At 40.6% G+C, this 20,935-nt stretch overlaps 1 protein-coding gene across 3 annotated transcripts in view; it reads right to left on the reverse strand.

Moving 5' to 3' along the window:
* pde4a (phosphodiesterase 4A, cAMP-specific) overlaps positions 1 to 16,300 on the reverse strand; it is a 282,023-nt gene extending 265,723 nt beyond the window's left edge. For all 3 annotated transcript variants that reach the window (XM_052042270.1, XM_052042267.1, XM_052042268.1), the window contains exon 1: positions 16,127 to 16,300. The gene's annotated coding sequence lies outside the window, so the exon portion shown is untranslated. The remainder of the gene's footprint in view (positions 1 to 16,126) is intronic.
* Positions 16,301 to 20,935: the final 4,635 nt, after the last annotated feature.

Genomic DNA, 20,935 nt, shown 5'->3' on the forward strand with positions numbered 1-20,935 from the left:
GTACACACAGCTGGGTTTAGATGACTGAGCCAATCTGCTAAGAGAATGACTGAACCTGTGTGCGGTGCAGAGATAAATGACATGAATGTAACCGGGGCCTCAAGGACTATCAACTGTGTACTTTGGTATGGAAATACATCATGATCTAACTTATGTAATCATATCCTGACACTTAGATCATTTCCTGACTATTGATTCCATATTCTGCAAAATCTGGGAATCACTATCACAAACGCCAGGAATACAAGATTTTGTCCTACTACCATCTTGTTCCCACAGCTGCATTCTTTCCACTAGCTAAGCAGGCTAAACAAAAAGCCTTTACTGTCTAAGCACATAACTGGAGAAGGGTCATTTGTGAGAAGTAATTGGAGACACAGTCCTAAACCATGCAAGAATGGAACAGATTGGATGTGAAGAGGGTGCTCATTTCTTCTCAGAAGATGTGATCTTCAGAGGGCATAAACTGCATTATAATGGAAGCCAAGTGGATTAATAATTAACATCAGCCTGGTCCATGTATCTGACTTTGATTGCCTGAGGATGCCAAACAGTATTTCCTCAGACTTTCTTTTATTGGCCCTGCATTATTTTTGCCTCTCCAGTGGCTTGCATGGCTGTGGCAAGTGATAAGCCTATGGTGTTGAATGGTAGTGGTTTAGCAAGCATAGGAGTGGAGCAGGTTTGATTGGCCAGCTCTTTTTGTATGTTAATGGAGGAATGTAAACTATATCATCCTTAGAAATATATTTTGCAACTGATTAAATTAAAATGGGATTACAGTTGGTCGAATAACCACATGTCTGAGAGTAAATCCATTTTAAAAGGCCTTATACTGAAAATAGATCTGGAAATCTTTCATGACTGGCTGCTGACAATCTCTGTAGAATATTGATTGTCTGTACAATTAATGGATGTTTCATCGGGAGATGTTTTCCATTTACTTGGGTAGAGACATTAAATATTCTGCAGATATTAAGTGATAGAGACTAATTAGTGTTGGCTTCTATTGGATGCAGTTGGATACTGGAGCAAAGTTATGTGCTTAAAATGATCATCTATGGCTAAGAGTTTTAATTAAGAGTCAGAACAGTAAAAACATGTGCCCCAAAGGTAGCAGAAAAAACTGACATGTAACACATTGCTAGTAACATCACGGTATACTCAAGGCCAAGTGCCAGTCTATGTTTTGCTCTCACACTTACTAACACACATTTTAATTTTAGATTGGAATCATTAATCAAATTTATTTAAATAATTTTTCTTTGCCTGAATGGAACAGTCTATTCTTTAGAAATTGCATTGAGTTACCATAACATCAATACAAATGTTTTTCTTAAATAAGAATTCAGTAATAAATCCACAGCTGACCTGCAGAAATATGAACTGCTGCTCCCTGGTTTGCAAGGAGGGCTAATAGAACTGCAGTTTCATTTATTTTTCTCTTCTTCTGACTAGAACAGGGCATAACCTACAGAGACAAATATCTTTTGTCAGGATTGTGAGAGCTCCAAATGTTGACACCTTCCTCACAACCCTCTAAATATTGTCATATTCCTCATGAACTCTTCCAAAAATTTATATATTTCCAGGACCTCAAGTATTAAGAGGCTGCAGAGAGAATTGTCAAGAAACGAAAACAAAACATGTAAATCTGATGACGTGAACAAAATATGATGTCTTGAGAATGCTCTCAAGTAGGCCCATTTCCTCAGCTATCCCAAATTACAGATGTCAGGCACAAATGTTGGCTGAAAACAGGTTATTTGATTTGAGAGTCATTGCACCTAAGTCCAAAACTGCCCTTACCTATTGCCCAGACTTGTACTTCCCATCAGGTCCTATGAAATACAAAGGAGAAGCAGGAACCCTGGTAAATTTAGTTACTGGTAAATCCTGTAGGGAATTCTGGAGAAACCTCTTTACCCAGAGATTTGGAGTTGTTGAGGACAGTATTATAAATACATTTAAGGAAGGATAGATAAAAACATGAATAAGGTGTATTGAAATGGTAAGATGAAGAAGTGTGGGGAGAAGGTTCATGTGGAGCAGAAATACCAGGAGTAGAAGATGGCAAAGTGGCTTATAGCTGCACTACAAAATACTTTCTAACCTTTCTCCTCCTGGTTCAGATTCTAATTCTAGCTCTGCTCATGCACATTGGAAATGAAATGTGAGTCCCTGGATTTCAGTATCTTTGTTATCCTACACTTTGTCTCCTATCTGCAGGAATGGAGCTTTGCTTCTCTCATCAAATTGAAGACAGGCTGCAAATGAGAGCGTGGATTGAAAATTGCCACAACTGCACCCACTTACAACACTTTCAGAAATCATCCAGTCAGTCAAGCAGTTGCAATATGAAAAGTAGCGACTTAATGATGGATTCTTGGCACAAAAACATGAAGGGAGTTAATTCAAAGACCTACTTCTCAGGTTAATGGATCCCAATTGTAACGAAGAGATGGCCAAATGAAATGCTCTGCAGTAGCTGCAGATATGATATTAAAACCAGCTGGTTGGCAAGATCACACTTTCAGCCAAGGGATGAAAGCTATGAAAGCCTAATGTTCAAAAGACGCAAGCTGTTGAGACCTCAGGTTGATGGGTCACTGAAACTCAGTTGATGTTTACAGCTCATATTGCAGGTACCACAAAGTTATAGTACAACAGAAAGCACAAAATGGGAGCAGATGTGTTAAAATACTCCTTAAAACCAAACTCTTTGACCAAAATTTGTTTGTAATACTTTAAATGCCTTGATGGATTAAGGAATTATATAAATAGGGATTGTTTCTGATTAAATGTAACATGTTTAGTTATATTAGCTGAATGTGTATCGACCATTTACAAGGTTTTTTTCCCAGTTGTTGAGGAAGCTGGGGTAAGTTCCAGAGCTATTACACAAGATACCAGGAAACCAGCTGGAGAAAATGTGGGCAATTCAGCAAGTCATGTTAGCTGATGCCAAGCTTGGTTTATAGAGGCTTTGAACTTGGAAGAGAAAGCCAAGAACAATAGATCCAGAAAAGACTGACTGAAACAGGAGATAGAGCAATGAGTCTTTAAATGCAGTTAAGAAGCAGACAAAAAGGCACATGATGAACAGAGTAACTGCATTTAACTGAATACCACAGAGAGCTGATAATACTAGAAATCAGGAGTATACTGTTCTCTAGGGAAGTAATCATAGGCTGCACACTGGGAAGGTGCATGATCCTCCAAGCACAGTTAAAACCCCAATACACTGTTAAAGTAAACTACTAAACTACTACAGTTGAGAGGAGGGGATGTCATGGACAAGGACTATAGAAGATAGAAAAAATTCAGATTCATAGCTCTGTAACCAGAGGCAGTAGACCATGAAAATGAGCAGTGGTTTTAGAGTAGACTGGAATTTGGATCTTGGACTTAGCAACAGGAGGCACTGCTTGCCCAATCCATCAGTGTTACGTAAAGGAGCCAAATGGCCACACCCAGGTGTGTTCCAGTGAAGATTGCAGCTCCTTGAAGGGAGGCTCCACTTAACCCTCCTGGTGGAGAACACACTGAAATAGAAGAAAATATGTCTCAATTTGGTTGGCAAAGAGCATTGAAAAGAGGATGACACGAATGCTAAAGGAATAAATCTACAAGGGGTATTAAAAAAGAACAAATCAACAATTATGAGATTAGTCCAAAGCAACAAAGTGTTTGGAACACTGCCAACAACTTCACTTTTCCAATGGATTGTTCACGTGGTTGGGTTCAAGCTTTTAGTGACCAAATCTTGTAATATATGTAAACAAGCTCCATCTGCATGAAAGAGGTATTAAAGAATAAAATGAAGAGTTCAGTTTGACAATATTTGGAAGAAATAATGACAATAGCTAGAATGTTTGATGTACAAACACCTTCCCCACATTTAGCATAACTTCACCCATGAATTTGGAAGTGAGTTCATCTTAAGGCTCATGGAAATTTTAGAAAAAATTGGTCACTGAAGTGGACAACAAAGACTCATACAAGAAACAAAAAGAAAGTAAATTCAATTTTACATTCGCAACAAGAAGCCAGGTGAAAGTTGTAAACTCAGTAAAAGTGAAGTAGCGCTACCTAGATTTGCTTTGGAGTTAACTCTTCACAGGGAGTGTGGGATGAATGAAGCACAGACTGAGGGATTTGGGAAAAAAGATGATGAGGTGGGACTAAACAGTGAAAATGAGATTAACCTCTGAACCTTGGGGCATCTTCTTAATTCTTACTAAAATCTACTGCATTTAGGTGGATATAAATTAACACAGTTATCAAACATCATCATAAATATTGCTTTTCTGTAACACTTTTCAGGACCTCAGTCATCCCAAAGTATTTCAAAAAAACAGCTGCCAAATTGCATGGTGGAGTTTCACAAAGCACATTTACATAATGACCAGATTGTATGTTTTTCTTTTGATGGTAGAAGCATAGATGTAGAGCAAAACACTGAGAAGAACTCCCCTTCTCTTCTTTGAATAGCACAACTGAGGAAGTGGCAGTTGTGGGAGGGTAACTTCACAGTTCAAAGTGTCATCAGGTTCATGTTCAACTCTCATGAACCAGGTGGAAGCCTGGATAGTGTGGTGGGAAGAAATCTAAACAGAGAAAGCAATAATGTAGAATCATAGAATGTGGAATCATAGCACAGAAGGAGGTCATTTGGCTCATTGTGCCCATGCCAACTCTTCAAATGAAATATTCTATTTACCTTACTCACCTGCTCTTTCCCCTTAGCCCTGAAAAATTTTCCTCTTCATGTATTCATCCATTTCCCTTCTACTGAAAATGCTTCTACTGCTTGATTAAGCAGCACATTCAAGATCACAACTTTTTGCATAAACTGTGTCTCTCACATTGCCTTACCCTTGATTTACTTGCTCCTTGTGACTATACTACTATCCTATAACTCAAGCCAACTTCCTCTTCGTTTCATCATCATTTGATAACATCATCAGAATCTGATTTACAATTTTAATTGCTGGCTGGGTGTGAAGCAGGTGAGGTCAGTAGGGTGGGGAGAAGTTGGTCTGGCTTGGGGGAAGGCTGTTTATGTACATGAATGGTGCTTGTTGCCCCACAGGGCAAAACCTACCATGACCAATGACCAAACCCACAACAAACCTAGCCTGGCAATGTCTTATTTTATTCACAGGTTTCCTTTTGCCTCCTCTGCCCAAAAGTTCCCAACGTCAAACACCCCCCTCTTTTCCCGATCCCTCCTGAATCACATACCTTCATTTTCCTAGATCTGTCTCCTGCCATCCGATTTTGATGCTTCCCGACCACACCTCAGCCATTGACACTGGCAGACCACTCTCCTCAAAAGAGCAGCTCATTCTGCCTTGTTCTTCTCCTGTCCTTCAAACAGAACATAACTCTCCCAGAACTACACACATCATTCTAGGTAACATGCTCAACTGAAGCTTGGATTCAAATCCTTTTGGATCAGAGGTGACAGTATGCTACCACTAAGCCAGGGCTGACCCATCAGTACATTATATCAGAGTGGTAGAGGATTGAGATTGGCTGAACTACAGAAAATGCTGGAAATGGAAAATGTTGAAATAAAAACAGAAATAATTTGTACTTCCAGCATCTGCAGTAATTTGGTTTTCATTGGCTAAGCTACAGATGCACTGGGCCACAAGTAGTATGTGGTATTTATTAGACCTATGCACCAGAGCATAAAATTCCTGGGACGTCTTCCCTCAAATGTGGATTACTCTCACCCAGGCTAGGTGGGATTCTTGGAGTACCCTCACAGCTGCAGTCAGCACAAAAATTCCTTTCTGATGGTTGTAATTAGGATGCTGCTGTGAATCACAAACATTGACCGCTTCATATTTTAATGTATCCAATTCATTTTGAAAAGAAAAAAATTACAGATGCTGGTAATCTGAAATAAAAATAGAAAATGCCAGAAACACTCAGTTGGTCAGGCAGGTTTGTGGAGGGAGAAACCAAGTTAATATTTCACGTCAATGACTTTTCATAAGAACTGAAATGTTGATGTTAACTCTGTTTCTCTCTTCACAAATGTTGATCGACTTACTGAGTATTTCTACATTCTATTTTTATTTCATCTACTATTGTTTTGCCAATCCCCTCTCTTTCACCTCCTCAAACTATTGAGTCCTTGCTGGGACCAAGTTTCAAGGCTACTTACTGCTGCTTGTCCAATTCATATGTCATTCCTGGCAATAACTATTGGTTGTCTATTTAGCCATGGAAATTACCAAGTGACCATGTGCATTGGAGTCAGGAATCCTTCTAGAATGCTGAGACTAGCTCTGGTACTGCTCCAACGCATTGAGACACAGGTGACTGCAGATGTTGGAATCTGGAACAAAAAACAAACTGCTTGAAAAGCTCAAGCAACATCTGTGGAGGCAAGGTTGTGGTTGACATTTCAGGTCAAGACCCTACATCAGGACTGAGAGTGTAGAGGGAAGGTAGCCAATATATAGAATATATGATAGGGAGGGGTGAGAGGCTGGTAGGTGAAAGGCGGAACCAGATAAAAGAGAGATGATAGGCAGATGGAACCAGGTGGGGGAGGGGATTCTTCTTCCTGGTCTATGTGACTTGGCATTCTTTGAATAACTGGCTGAACCCTCAGCAAAGAATTAAAGCAAAACAAAGCAGTGCCCACTCTGCAACAACTGCCTATTTGTTAGTTGCATCCATGTTCACGAGAGAGTGACCAAGAAAGTCTTATTGCCATTACACTTATCAGAAACATCACATTTAAACGGAAGTTTCAGATATCTCTGAGCTACAGATTGCAATTACCACCATTCGACATTGTATCAATAGAATGGGAAGCAGCAGAATCCAGCTGCTGATTAACCAACAGCAGCCAGACCAACATGTTGCATCTATCTGTCATCAGCTTGCTGCCAGCATTTTATTGACACATAATTTACAAAGTCCAATCCATCGACTGCCTTGTGCTATTGGATATAGACAACTTTTGCAATGAGCCAATTGTTAAGAAAACGTAATCTTAAGAGTCTGAAGTCCATTGAAGCAATGACTCATTCAGCTCCTTTAGTCACACAGCTGGGGATATAATGGATCTAAGCAACCAACCACAGAAACAATAATTTCAATTTACTTCTGAAAGGCTTGGTAAAATCCCTCAGTTTGTACTATGAGTGAGAAGCAGCTCTTTCCCTCAGTACAGTGCTCCTCGCTCTATTATGAACATTTCCCACATAAGTATTTCATCTCACATGGAAGTGCAACCTGAAATTTCCTGCATGCTCTCAGCTCTGGTTTCCATGTGTAGTCACAGGAAGTGTAAATTCATGAAGTCCACAATGTCCTGCAAAAGTTGAAGTTATGGAACGCAGAATGTTTAGTCAGAAAGAGGACAAGTGTTAGACAATGGGGATTAAGGTGGAGGGATGGTGGATGAAGACAGGAGAAAGAGATGGGAATGAGGATTGGCAGATATGGTAGGATGGAGTGAGGATGGGGTGGGAATGGAAATGGGGATAGGGACAATATATCAAAATTACCTCCTAAGATATTGGAGCATAGCTGGTAAATTAAACAAACAAAATACTTTATTAAACAAAATAAATTGCTGAAAGGGACAGAGGCAGGCAACCAATTTGAGCCAGTTCAACCCTTGCAATGAAATAGTGTGTTTATTTGTGTGAGAGAAAGAGAGAGAGTGGGGGGGGGGGGGGAAATAAAGAGAGGGAGAAAAAGGGAAGAGAGAGGAGAGAGCTTGTGTGTAGAGCAAGGGAGAGAGAGTTTGTGTACACATAGTATAATTCTGAAGGGACACAGTTATTAGAGATAAGACATATGTAGCAGTTTGCATTAGGATGGATGGGTTTGGGATAAGTACATGAGTGTGATGGCAGAGGGGTATGGGGATAGGAACAGAGATAACGTGAAGAAAGGATTGAATTGCTTCAAAGGCAAATTTTTTAGCTGCTGATAAGGAAATGAGAGATGCAATACTTTTGTGGGTTCACAGTGTTCCTTCAATTAACTAGATTAACATAAGATGGTACAGGAGGACAGAGAGTATGTGTGGAACTATGATCTGAATTTTAGTAGATATGAGGGATAAACTGAAAGGAAAAGGGTCCTAAATTGCTCAGCTATGCAGACTTGCAAACATTGCCATGAGAACACAAGCATGCACTCATGCAAAAGCATTTATCTCTGCAGCAGCACATCAGCTCTCTTCAGGCCTATTTGGAAAGCACAATTTTTCCACACTATTGCTAGAATGGTGCTGGAGGAGTTAACGTGCAGGTCAGTCTACAATTCCGAGGCTTTGAAAGATATAATTTTTCAGGTCCTTTCTCTGCTTTCTTCAGTAGAAGATTAGAAACCATTGCCAAGCTAAGTCAATTTTTCAAAAATAAATCCATAAACTCCTTTCACCCGCATCATTCTGATACCAGTTACTTTATCAGACCACTGTGAATAACAATTTATATGCATGCTCAAGTAACCAGTGCTGTGACAAGGTCACCTATTTCTGTTAGCAGAGAGTTTTCCAATTAGTTGAGATGTTGCCATTTGCAACAATTCACATTCACTTGATTTTCTCCTTTTATCTTGTAAAGTTGATCATGGCTGCAGTCCTGTTTCTGTAATACTCAATGAAACCTCCTGTGGGTGGCCATCTTTCATTGAGCCTTAATCACATTATTATTTGTTGCTCATTAGGTCACAGATTCAAGTCTTGCTCCAGCAACTTGAACATAAAAATCTATAATGGCACTCCTATGGTATACAAGGAAATGTTGCACTGTCAGAGGGGTCATGCTGAAGGAATGCAACATTGTCAGAGCAACAGTAGTGAGGGAACGATGCACTATGGGGCTGTATTAAGGCAGTGCCACATTCTAAGAGGGATAGTACTGAGGAAATGCTACAGTGTTGAAGGGTAATATTGAGAAATAGCCACAATAATGGAGTGCCATTTTTCAGATAATATTATACTCAACAGGTTCTATTGCACTGATGGCATTCCTTGAAGATTTCTCTGACGTCTTGAACAAGATTTATCCATCGTCTAACAATGAGCAACCTGGTGATCATCTTATTGTTATTTATAAGAACTTGCAGACATGCATTTTCTAGCAGATTTCAGGAATGGGAACGTTGACTAATTAAACACAGAGTCTGAACTAGCTGTGGTACCCCTGCAACTGTTCCCTGATGTTAGTAGATAAAATAGAGGTGGAATACTTTATAGCATCAAAATAAACATTGGCTTTGCCAGCAGCACTGACATCCTATGAATAAATAAGGAGTTATGATTCAAACACCCTGCCAACATCAACAGAACATTAGAAATTAATGTCTAAGAAGACCATTCAGCCCATCATGTTGTTAATTTTTTGTCATCTCTTTGGAAGTTGGTGGTGAGTCGCCCTGTGGTGAAGGTGGACCGACAGCATTGTTGGATAGAGAGTGCCAGGATTTTGACTTGGTGATAATGAAGGAGCAATGATACATTACTAAGTCAGGGTGACTTGGAAGGAAACCTTCAAGTGTTGGTGTCCCCATGTGCCTGCTGCCAATACCTTCCCTAGTGTTAGAGGCTGTAGGTATGGGAGGTGTTTTCAGAGTAGCCTGGGCATGTAATACAGTTTGTAGATGGCACACATTGCAGCCACAATACACTGGTGATGGAGGAAATGAATAATTGGGGTAGTTGATGGGATGCCAATCAAGCAAATTGCTTTGTCCTGGATGGTATTCAGCTTCTTGATATTTATGGAGCTGGATTCATCCAGGCATGGAGAATGTTCCATCACATTCCTGCTGTGCCTTCTAGATGGTGGAAAGGCTTTGCAAAATCAGGAGTTGCTGCAAAATATCCAACCTTTGACCTGTTCTTGAAGCCACAGACTTCTTGCAGAGAATTCTGGAACTCTTTACCCCAGAAGGTTGTGGAGCATAGATCATTGGGACTTTTAAAGGGGAACTAGATAATTATTTGAAAGATCGGGGAATTGAAGGCTGTGGAGAAATGACACAAAAGAGGAGATGGAGTGTGGGGCAAATCAGCCATGATTATATTGAATGACAGGGCAGGCTTAAGGGCCAAATGGCTACTTCTGATCCTGCTTCCTCATGTTCTTAAGTCTGGTCCAGTTGACTTTCTGGCCAATGATAACCCACCAGTTAGGTAGCATCTGTGGAAGGAGAAACAGTTAATGTTTCAATGAAGGATTCTAGACCCAAAATGTCAATTCTTTTTTCTTCCATAGATGCTGCCTCGCCTGCTAAGTGTTTCCAGCATTTTATGATTTTGTTTAAGATTTCTAGCATCTGTTTTTTTTTAAATTTTGTTAGTTTAGATTTAGCTGTTTACAGGTATAGACTGCTTCATTTTCTGACGAGTTGCAAATGGAATTGAACTTTGTGCAATCATCAGTAAATATCTCCACTTCTGAGCTTATATAAAATTATTGATGAACCATCTGAAGGTGGCTGAGCTTAGGGCACTGCCCCGAAGAACTCTTGCAGTGGTGCTTTAAGTCTGAAATGATTGATCTCCAACAACGATAACATCTTATTTTGAAGGAGGTATGACTCCAACTAGGGGGGAGGTTTCCCCTCAATGAACCATTAGCTTTAATTTTACCAGGATACCCCACTCACTTAAATGCTGCTCTATTGTCAAGAGCAATCACTCTCACCTCACCTTTGATATTTAGCTCTTTGGACTATGTTTGGATCAAGGCTCAAAAGAGATCTTGAGCTGTTACAGATTAACTGATACTGCTCCATCAAATACTCAAAAGGCAAATAACACTCAGGTTAAAAACAGAGTGAACCTCCCTCCACCGTGTCCAATCAAACACTTTCGAGGAAGTTATAAACATGGGTTCAATGCAGAGTAAAGCTCCCTCTGCACCTTCCCATCAAGCCCTCCAGGCCAGATACAGTGCTTGTTAGATACAGAGTAAAGCTTTATCCACATAGTACTAAATTTTCCCGGTGCAGTTACAACACAGCTTAAATACAGAGTAACGCTCCCTTTACTCTCTTCCATCAGACACCATCAGGGCAGTTATACTACAGGTCAGATACAGAGCAAAGTTCTGCCTATAATGTATCTTCAAACATCCTCAGGGCAGATGCTGCACAGAAATAAATGTAGAATTAAGACTCCTCTACACTGTCCTATCAAGAACTCCCAAGGCAGCAACAGCACAGGTTAAATATGGGATAAAGTTCTCTCTACACCATCTCATCAAATCTTCCAAGCAGGGTTTAAATACAGAGTAAAGTTCCTTCTACACTGCCTCAGTAATAATCCTACATTCAGAAAAGTCCTCTCAGTGTAATGTAATGTTCTGTATTACCCAGTTACCCAACTTACAGGAGAGTTAAGCTCAACAGCATTTAAGCAAATTGCAAGTTCCTTTCAGAGGAGTGACAGCTTGCCAGGAGCATGTCATTGGTAAAATATTTCATTTGCGTGGGTGCAATGTTTCTGATAAAGAGCTTTGTATCCTTGCAGACAGCAGAGAGTGGACACATTGATCCTATCGGTTTGGGCTGCTTTCAAAGCCAAGAAACAGATGTGACTAGGTTTTGCTCTAATTGCCCGCATCAACCATCCCACTGGAATTCCTGCTTTGACGTCATACATAAAATATCAATGATGTGGCAGTGAAAATATAAATCAGGGTCAAACAGCAAATTAAAAATGCTCCCATTCTTCCAAGATAAATGGCTTGCCTCATGACACTATCAAGATCATTTCTATTTTAGCTTACATTATATTTTGCTGCCCTAAAACAGATAATAAATCATTATGTCAAGGCTAGTCAATCACAATAATTAATTCCCACTAAATTCAACAGAATTAGCTTCCTACCTGTCTAAATAACATGACAAATGCTTTGCATATTCAACAGAGTCAGATGGTGATGTCACTATAGAAGCGAACATATTTCTATCTGTGCATATTTTTAATGTATCCTTATTTATGTACATATATGTGACTAAATATTAAGGCATGTGTGTATACATATGTATGTACAACATCAGTCTCCATGTTCAGGTGTGTGTGTACGTGTGTGTATGAAGTTATATACTGCACGTCTCCATGTTTCAATTGTTGTACATATTTATCTATGTTCTATATTTACATGTGTAGGTGTGTGCATGTATGTGCATGTATAATCTAATTAATTAGGAAAGGTGGTTGGGCAGGTGATGTATTGTAGGTGCAACATGTGGGAACCTGGACATGGTATTCCAGAAGGCAGTCACATCCTTTACATTAACTATCTTTAAGTTGGCAAATGCTCAGGGACAGGATGGTGTGACTGCAGAAGAAGCAGGTAGAGGGATCCAGAGGATAGTTCCAGAGGAGCCTCAGCCCTTACCCTTGCCCAAAAGATACAAGATTCTTGCTCCCTGTGTAGATGAGGGTGGGGACTGCAGGGAGGATGTGCAAACTGTCCAAAGCATCATGGCAGAAGGAGCCATTCAAGTGAGGGAATAAAAGAGAAATGTAGTAGTCAAAGGGGATAGCATAGCTAGGGGAATAGACATCATCCTCTGCCACAAAGGCAGAGAGTCCTGAAGGCTGTGTTGCCTGCCTGGTGCTAGGATTAAGGGGATATCTTCTGGGCTGGAGAAGAACTTGAAGTGGGAGGCCAGGATCCAATTGTCATGGTCCACATAGGCACTAATGACATAAGTAGAGCTGGGATGGAAGTTCTACTGAGGGATTATGAGGAGCTTGGGGCAAAATTGAAAAGCAGAACCACAAGGGTAATAATCTTTGGATTATTACCTGAGTCACGTGCAAATTGGCAATGGGTAAACAGGACTGGGGAGGTAAATGTTAGAAATGGTTACTGGTGACACTGGCACCAGTACTGGGGAAAAACAAAGCTGTTCCATTGGGATAGGCTTCATCTGAATCACACTGGGACCAGGATCCTGACAAATCATATAAATAGCTTGTAGACAGGGCATTAAACTAAATAGCCTGGGGGTGAGGGGGGTGCGGTGGGAGGGTGAGGGTTTCAAGAATGGGATGTTTAATAAGTCAAGAGGAAATGAGAGAGCAGTGGCATGGGATAGTGAGGGGGAAATTGATAAGCAAAGTGTGTGACAGGCTGGAGAAGTAAATGTAAACAAAAGTATGCTGCACAGAGCAAATCCAGAGTAGCAAAAACTATTCAAAAATCAAAGTTTTATGGTCTCTCTTTGATTGCATTTGCAATAAAATTGATAAGTTGACATTTGAGATTGATTTAATATCTATTTGGAGATTTGGTTGCAGGGTGACCAGGACTGGATGCTTATTATTCCAAGTTATATAATGTTCAAAAGAACAGGCCAAAAGGAAAGGAGAAAGGGAAACATTGTTAATCAAGGAAGGTATCAGATGTTGAATCATGATACAGAGGCAGATAGTAATGTAGAACCAATCTGAGTTGAAATCATGGATAGTAGGGGAAAGAAGACATGAATGGCAGTAGTCTTGAGGCCTCCAACTGTGACCCAAATGATCAACAGAGAGAGAAAATTTTCCTGCCAAACTCAGGCTGATTTTTTTCCCATTTCCTTGAGGTGCAAGGATTGGAGCTAGCTCACAACTTTCAATGAAAAGCTGAAGGAAATGGATGCAGTTTGGTGTCAGTGCAGCAAGCTCCAGGATTCGTTTGCACCTGGAGTACATCAGGTACATGTGATCACATGGTCCCAATTGCCCTCTAAGTCTTATCCTGATCTTTCATCTCTTCAGGCAAGGTGGGCATTTATCCTTCTTCATAACTTCAGTTGGGATAAGATGAAGTAATTAGACAATGTACAGAGAAAAGTTCACACTGAGTGCAGTAAAATCTGCTACAAGATGGAAATCTGCGCCTGAGGACTAGATTGTGCTATGAGAGGTGTGTTAATCAGATATTTTCTTCATGGGCTGGCAACTGGACAACTCCATTATGCACGAAGCTCAAAGCTTCATCTGCATTGAAAAGACTGTGCACACCCAAAGGTCTTTACTTCCTAGGTGCTGCCATTACAGAGCATGCAAAGGAAATTATGCCCTAGGCCCAAGGCCAAGGCTAAGACTGGGAACTGTGGGGTAGAAAGGACAGAGCTGGGTGAAGGTGGACAGTTGGAGCTAATCAATAGGTAAAGGAGTGAGGCTGAGATTCAACTGCCAGGAATCACGGTCAGGGGGAAGGGTTAAGGGGTGATATTGAGAGTCATGGGGGAGGGGGGTGGGCAGATCATGCAAAGCTCACAAGCAAGGTGTGGGTGTGTGGGGTCACTCCAGAAGGAGTGCGGAATGGGGAGATGAGTAAGGATCTATATTAAAGAGGACCCGTCTGAGTCAGGTAGCCTGTTTGGCCTGTAACAGAGAAATACTCTTCACGATGATGTGAAAGCCAACTTCTGCCTGAATGGCCACATGTCAAAAGGTTCAGAAGTGCTGTCTGGGCATACATTGTGCATATTTGGACACCACTGTGCATCTCCAAGGTACTTTGTCAGGCCCACAAAGAACTCCAAATGAAAATCAGGCACTTTGTGAAACTCATGAAAAGTTCACAATTTTCAATTGTGTTCCGTCTTCTTTTCCAAATTGGGTTGTGTAGTGCATTAAAATATGGCAATACATGATCCTATGTCTAGGTACAAGCCCTAAAGAAGTGCTGACACCAGCAACACATTGCATATTTACAGGTTTTTCAATTGGCCCATGTTTAATTCTTTATGTATCTTCCTGTTTTTCAATAGCCATAGATTTTCTTTGCCAAAGGATTTATATGAGTCAGCCAACTCCTTCCAGCCAAGACCCACCCCGGCACCCCCTCACCTGTACCTTTCCCTTCTTAACCAATCTAACACCGAGAGATTCATCCACTTACAGAGGTCATGAGATATAACGTCCCAAGGCCTGCCTCCCAACCACTGCTGAGTTGTTGATGTCAGGCTGCCTGCATAGTCCAACTACTTTGTCAATGTTGCTCTTTAACCATATGCCTGTGGGTACTGAAATATAGTGTTGACCCATGCATAGATTATCCATTGGTAAATGCTTCAACTTCCTTTAACAAGGTTGCTAACTCTTCAAGTAAAGGTATTCTGGGCACACACGGGATTTTCCCCATTAATATCTCAATTTTAACAAAATGTAATCACCCAGATGGTATTTTGCTGCACTGGCTGATGCACAGGGTATTTACAGTAACTTCTGTCTGATATGTGGCATATGTGTCCATTCTTTGCATTTGTTACTTGCAGCCATTTATTTTCTCTTTGAAGGAACAGAATCTTTCTCACACAGAGTTTACAGTGCCTGCAAATCACCTATTTCTCCAACTACAGGTTACTCTTGATGGTAAATTTCCACGGGCTGTTTAACTGCAGGGGAGGTTGGGATCAAGCCCAATGCTATCTTCACAAGCACTCTGCTTGGCTGAGCCACTGAATACTGGTCTGGAGGAAGGACCCTATGTAATTTACCCTCCTTACCTCTGAGGCACTGAAAATTATTATAGCACCCCTTCACTGTTCCCAGTGCAACCAGTTAACTCAGCAGAGATTGGAAGAGATATCCTAAGAGTTTCTGGTTTGTATGATTCAATTACCAACTGATTTTATTAAATAACCCATCAGGGAGAAACAAGATCATTTCTATCCAATTTGAGAACTGCTTTATATAAAGAATTTGGCACATACAGACAGACAGAGTGAAGCCACAGAGCAAAATATGGTCCATTATAAAATTTGTCACCCACCACCCCTCACCCTCCTCAACCAGCTACAACACCCCGTGGGCTACGGAGGAACCATACAGTGATTTACAGTGAAACCTTTTGCCTATTGCCTCATATTCAAACTGCAACATGACTTTCAAACAGCTAATCAGTGGCTGCAGTGAAATACATAACAATAAAAAAAGACTGAAATATACAAGAGACACATGAGAAATTAATGGGTTACAAAGACCAGCAGAAAATTTATGATTAAAAAAACATACAAGACTAAGGCACGATCACCATCATTGGTTAAAATACAGCCAGACTCTGCAGTAGCTCACTGTGAGATTCAAACACGAAGCGTGTAGCTATATAAAACCGAGGCTCACCTTTATAATAACTGAGAATGGATGGGTCAGTCTGTTACAAGGAGAGATTCTATAAAGGAAAGATTGTCCAAAAATAAAATCCCCAGCTCTCGCACAGGAGAACCCCATTCACAGAACCTTCTCTTTGTTTATCAACGTGCGCAGCCTGACGATGTGACAGCTCAGTTAATCACTGTGTGCAGAGAGAGAGTACAGAAGACAGGAGAAGCAAGAAAAGACTGCAGAACCAGTGGGGTTTGTGAATAAAGAAAGAGCTGTGTGTGTGTGTGTGTGTGTGTGTGTGTGTGTGTGTGTGTGTGTGTGTGTGTGTGTGTGTGTGTGTGTGTGTGTGTGTGTGTGTGTGTGCATGTGTGTGGAGGGGAGATGGTCTAACTAAACAGAGGTTCTTGCTGTGCTCCTTATAGATTCGCTTTCCATGAGAGCTCACCTAGAAAGCCATGAGGAAGTATTTACATCATCACATCTATCCCTTCAGAACAGATATATAAAAATATCTAAAGATAAAAATCAATTTAAGAAAATAGCCAGTTAGACCGTCACTTGCTCCCTAGGAAATTAGCCACCTAATTGCCAAAGAAGGCATGATCTTTCCCGACATAATGGGCATTGATTATATAATGACAATTGTTCTTGGACTCGGGATTTATCCAGTTAAGGAAATAATGCACCAAATACATCCCACACAGGCAATGGTTGATTGTTGTAGGTGGTGATCTCAGGAAAGGGAAAGTTAGCCTGGGCTGCTATTCCTAATCTCTACCCAACAATGCCTGCTCCATGTAGATCAAGGCTTGGGCTGAGTTCTGATGCTGCCCCTTGTCGAATATTCCACTGCAGCTCTCGATCTAAACTCCAAAATGAAGAATGGCCACTTGAAAAAAGTACAGAGAATCTAGAAAGAAATTTACTGCATTTTTTTTCTAAGCATAAGGTTTATAATTACCACGTATTCTGCTTCAGCCTAGAATATAATGAGCATTCCAAGTGTCTCCTCTGCAAACAGGATTAGGGGTGAACTTCAGTAATTCAGCAAAGAAGCACATCTTGCCAACTGTCGCAGTAAGATTGATAACTTAATAATAATGTTGAAATCATTTTTGATGAAACAGTTGTTTGCTGGATAAGGAGGAGGTGGAGTGGTGGTGGTGTGAACTTATATTATTGCCTTTTTCTTAATCTTCACTTTGCAAGGAATGACTTCACTACTGGGTCTTTTTTGTTTAAAAATCCTCAAGTAATGATGTAACTGAAGACAGATTTTTCCTTTCTCATGATGAAATAATAACTCCAATGAAATAGGGGCATAGAACAAGGAGCTAACTTCTAAACTAATTTTCCCAGAGGCAATCCTCAGTCATTGTTCACTGCATTTAGTTTATGTGAGTCATTATGCATCTGTAATTAAAGTCTTCACCGTTCTTAAAGTCTGTTCTACCACTCCATCTGCCACACAAAAGTGGAGTTACGTGATGAGGCCTAGGAAGAAATAGCCACCTAACCTTTGCTTTCATCTCGGGAGTGCTTGTAAAATGGATACATGTTAAAGTACAGTTAGAGCTCCGAACCAGTAAAAAGCTCTGCTGTGACATGGCATGAAGGTGGGAAGGTGAGAGGAGGTCTGTGGGAAATGGGTGCAGATTGCAATGCTTAGGCACTTCAAAAAAGAAAGATTAACTTGCAAAATGTGGCATCCCTCAGGTCACCCCAAAGCACTTTACAATTAATTAAACCCTTTAGAATTGTACTTGTTGTTGTATCGTTAGATATGTGACAGCCAATTTGCACACCTTCAGGCTACAATTTGATAATGACCAGTTGATTCATTTTTCTAATACTGAGTGTTGGATAAATACTAGTCACGACACAAGGGAAAACTCACCTATCTTCCTCTGAAATAGCGCTACGGGATCCAGGTTTAACACTTAACCTAAACAGTGCTACCTCTGACAGTGCACCACCCCCTCAGTTCCACACTAGAGCATCAACCTAGATTTTTATACACATCCACCTTGAAATTCATCCTGGTTGCTTGCATTAAACAGGCCATAAAGTGGCATTATGTTATTCATGTTTTATATTTTTCATGTAGAAAGAGTTTATGCCTGCTCACAAAGCATTCTCATCAATCCTATTCCTTATTTATTTCCCTGTTAAGGTATTCTCCACTTCTGAAATTTGGTTCCATTGACTTCAATTTGTCCTGACAAATGAATTTTTAGACAATGGGACTTGAACTCAGAACCTTCTAACTCAGAAGCAAGAGTGCTACCAAGGAACCCTTGGCAGGAACTCTACCCAGGGATTAAACAGATATTTTAGTTGGTTTACTGGGTGGAATACTGGAATGAGGTTAAAATAAATCTTATGTGTCCCTGGCATTGTCACACTGAATATCAGTCTGGTACCATTCAATATTCCTTGAAACTTACAATCAATCTTAAATCAATAAATGTTGGCTAATAAAATAACCTGACAAAGTACAGTTGTGATGAGAAGTCATCTTTCTGAAATGTTAATTATGTCTGTCTCCACTCATACAGCTGGCCTGGAGGATGGTTCAGCATCCGCTGTGCTTTGTTTTTGAGAAACTAGTAGTAGCTTTCAGGGTTTCCAGATGTTGCTAATTTTATAATATCCTCACAATCACTGGTAGCAAATTTAGGCTTGTTGATTTTCAGTATTTGGGATCTCATTTTCAATGGTAATTTTACATTCCTCTTGGTAAATTGGTTTAATATTGTCACATGTACAGAGGTACAGTGAAAAACTTTGTTTTGCATGTCATCCACACAGATCATTTGATTACAACAGTGCATTGAGGTAGTACAAGGGAAAATAATAACAGAAAGCAGAATAAAGTGTTACAGTTACAGAGAAAGTGCAGTGCAGATGGACAATAAAGTGCAAGGACATAATGAGTAGATTGTGAGGTCAAGAGTCCATCTTATCATACTAGGGGAGTAGTTTTATAACAGCAGTATAGAAACTTGAGACCGGTGGTACATGCTTTCAAACTTTTGTATCTTCTACCTGATGGGAGGGGGAGAAGAAAGAATGTCTAGGGTGGGCGGGGTCTTTGATTATGTTTTCTACTTTACTGAGGCAGCGAGAGGCGTAGACAGAATCCATGGAGGGGAGGCTGGATTCTGTGATGCATCCGGAGATGTTGCTTTCTATGGTACTTTGATAAAAATTGGTGAGGGTCAAAAGGGTCATGCCAAATTTCTTTAGCCTCCTGAGGAAGTAGAGGTGCTGATGAGCTTTCTTGGCCGTGGCATCTACATGGTTGGACCAGGACAGGCTTTTGGAGATGTTCACTCCTAGGAACTTTAAGCTTTCAACCCTCTCAACCTTAGCACTGTTGATGTAAACAGGAGCGAGTGCACCGCTCCTCCTTCCTAAAGTCAATGACCAGTTCTTTTGTTTTCCTGACACTGAGGGAAAGGTTGTTGTCATGACACCTTGTCACTAGCCTCTCTATCTCCTTCCAGTACTCCGACTCATCATTATTTGAGATTCGGCCCACTATGGTGGTGTCATCTGCAAACTTGTAGATGAAGTTGTGCAGTATCTGGCCATGCAGTCGTGACTGTATAGGGAGCTGAGGATGCACTCTTGTGGGGCACCAGTTCCTTCTTCCTTCCTTCTTCGTTAAGCACTTTCAGGATAAGATATTTATTTTAAAATATTTACTTATTAGTCAGATGTACATTGAAACAAACAGTGAAATGCATCTTTTTGCGTTACTGAGAATGTTCTGGGGGCAGCCCGCAAGTGTCGCTACTCTTCCAATGCCAACATAGCATGCCCACAGCTCCTAACCTGTACATCTTTGGAATGTGGGAGGAAACCAGAGCACACGGAGAAAACCCACGCAGACACACAGGGAGAACATACAAACTCCTTACAGACAGCGGCGGAAATTGAACCCGGGCTGCTGGCGCTGTAATAGTGTTACGCTAACCACTACACTACTATGCTGCCCTCTACACCACCATGTCGCCCTGGTAAAGGCTGAATACGAAAACTTAACCACTACTATTTGACAAATTTATTGGAAATTTTTGAGGATGTAACTGGTGGAATAGGTATAGGAAAGCCAGTGGAATTAGAATTGGTTTCTTATTGTCACATGTACCAAGGTACAGTGAAAAGCTTGTTTTGCATACTGTTCATATCAATTCATTACCCAGTGCATCGAGGTAGTACAAGGTAAAGCAATAACAGAATGCAGAATAAAGTGTAACAGCTACAGAGAAAGTGCAGTATACAATAAGGTGCAAGGTCATAACAAGGTAGATTGTGAGGTCAAGAGTCTATCTTATCGTACTAGGGAACCATTCAATAGTCTTATAACAGCGGGGTAGAAGCTGTCCTTAAGCCTGGTGCTTCAGGCTTTTGTGTCTTCTGCCCCATGGGACAGGGGAGAAGAGAGAATGTCCGGGGTGGGTGGGGTCGTTGATTATGCTGGCTGCTTTACTGAGGCAGCGAGAAGTATAGACAGTATGTAGTGTACTTTGATTTTCAGAAAGCCTTTGATAAAATCCCATATAAAAGGGCAGAGTTTTGGGGTAATGAATTGATATAGATTAAAAATTGGTTGACACACAGGTAACAGAGGATAGGAATAAATGGGTCTTATTTGGAGTGGCAGGTGGTAACTCATGGGGTACCATAGGGATCACTGCTTCGTTCTCAGCTATTCATAATATTGATCAATAATTTGGATAAGGGAATAGAATATAATATTTCAAAGTTTGCTGATGACACTAAATTGTGTGAGATTGTGAATTGTGAGAAGGATGCAAA

This window comes from Pristis pectinata, chromosome 31 (assembly GCF_009764475.1).
Source record: "Pristis pectinata isolate sPriPec2 chromosome 31, sPriPec2.1.pri, whole genome shotgun sequence".
Lineage (NCBI taxonomy): Eukaryota > Metazoa > Chordata > Chondrichthyes > Rhinopristiformes > Pristidae > Pristis > Pristis pectinata.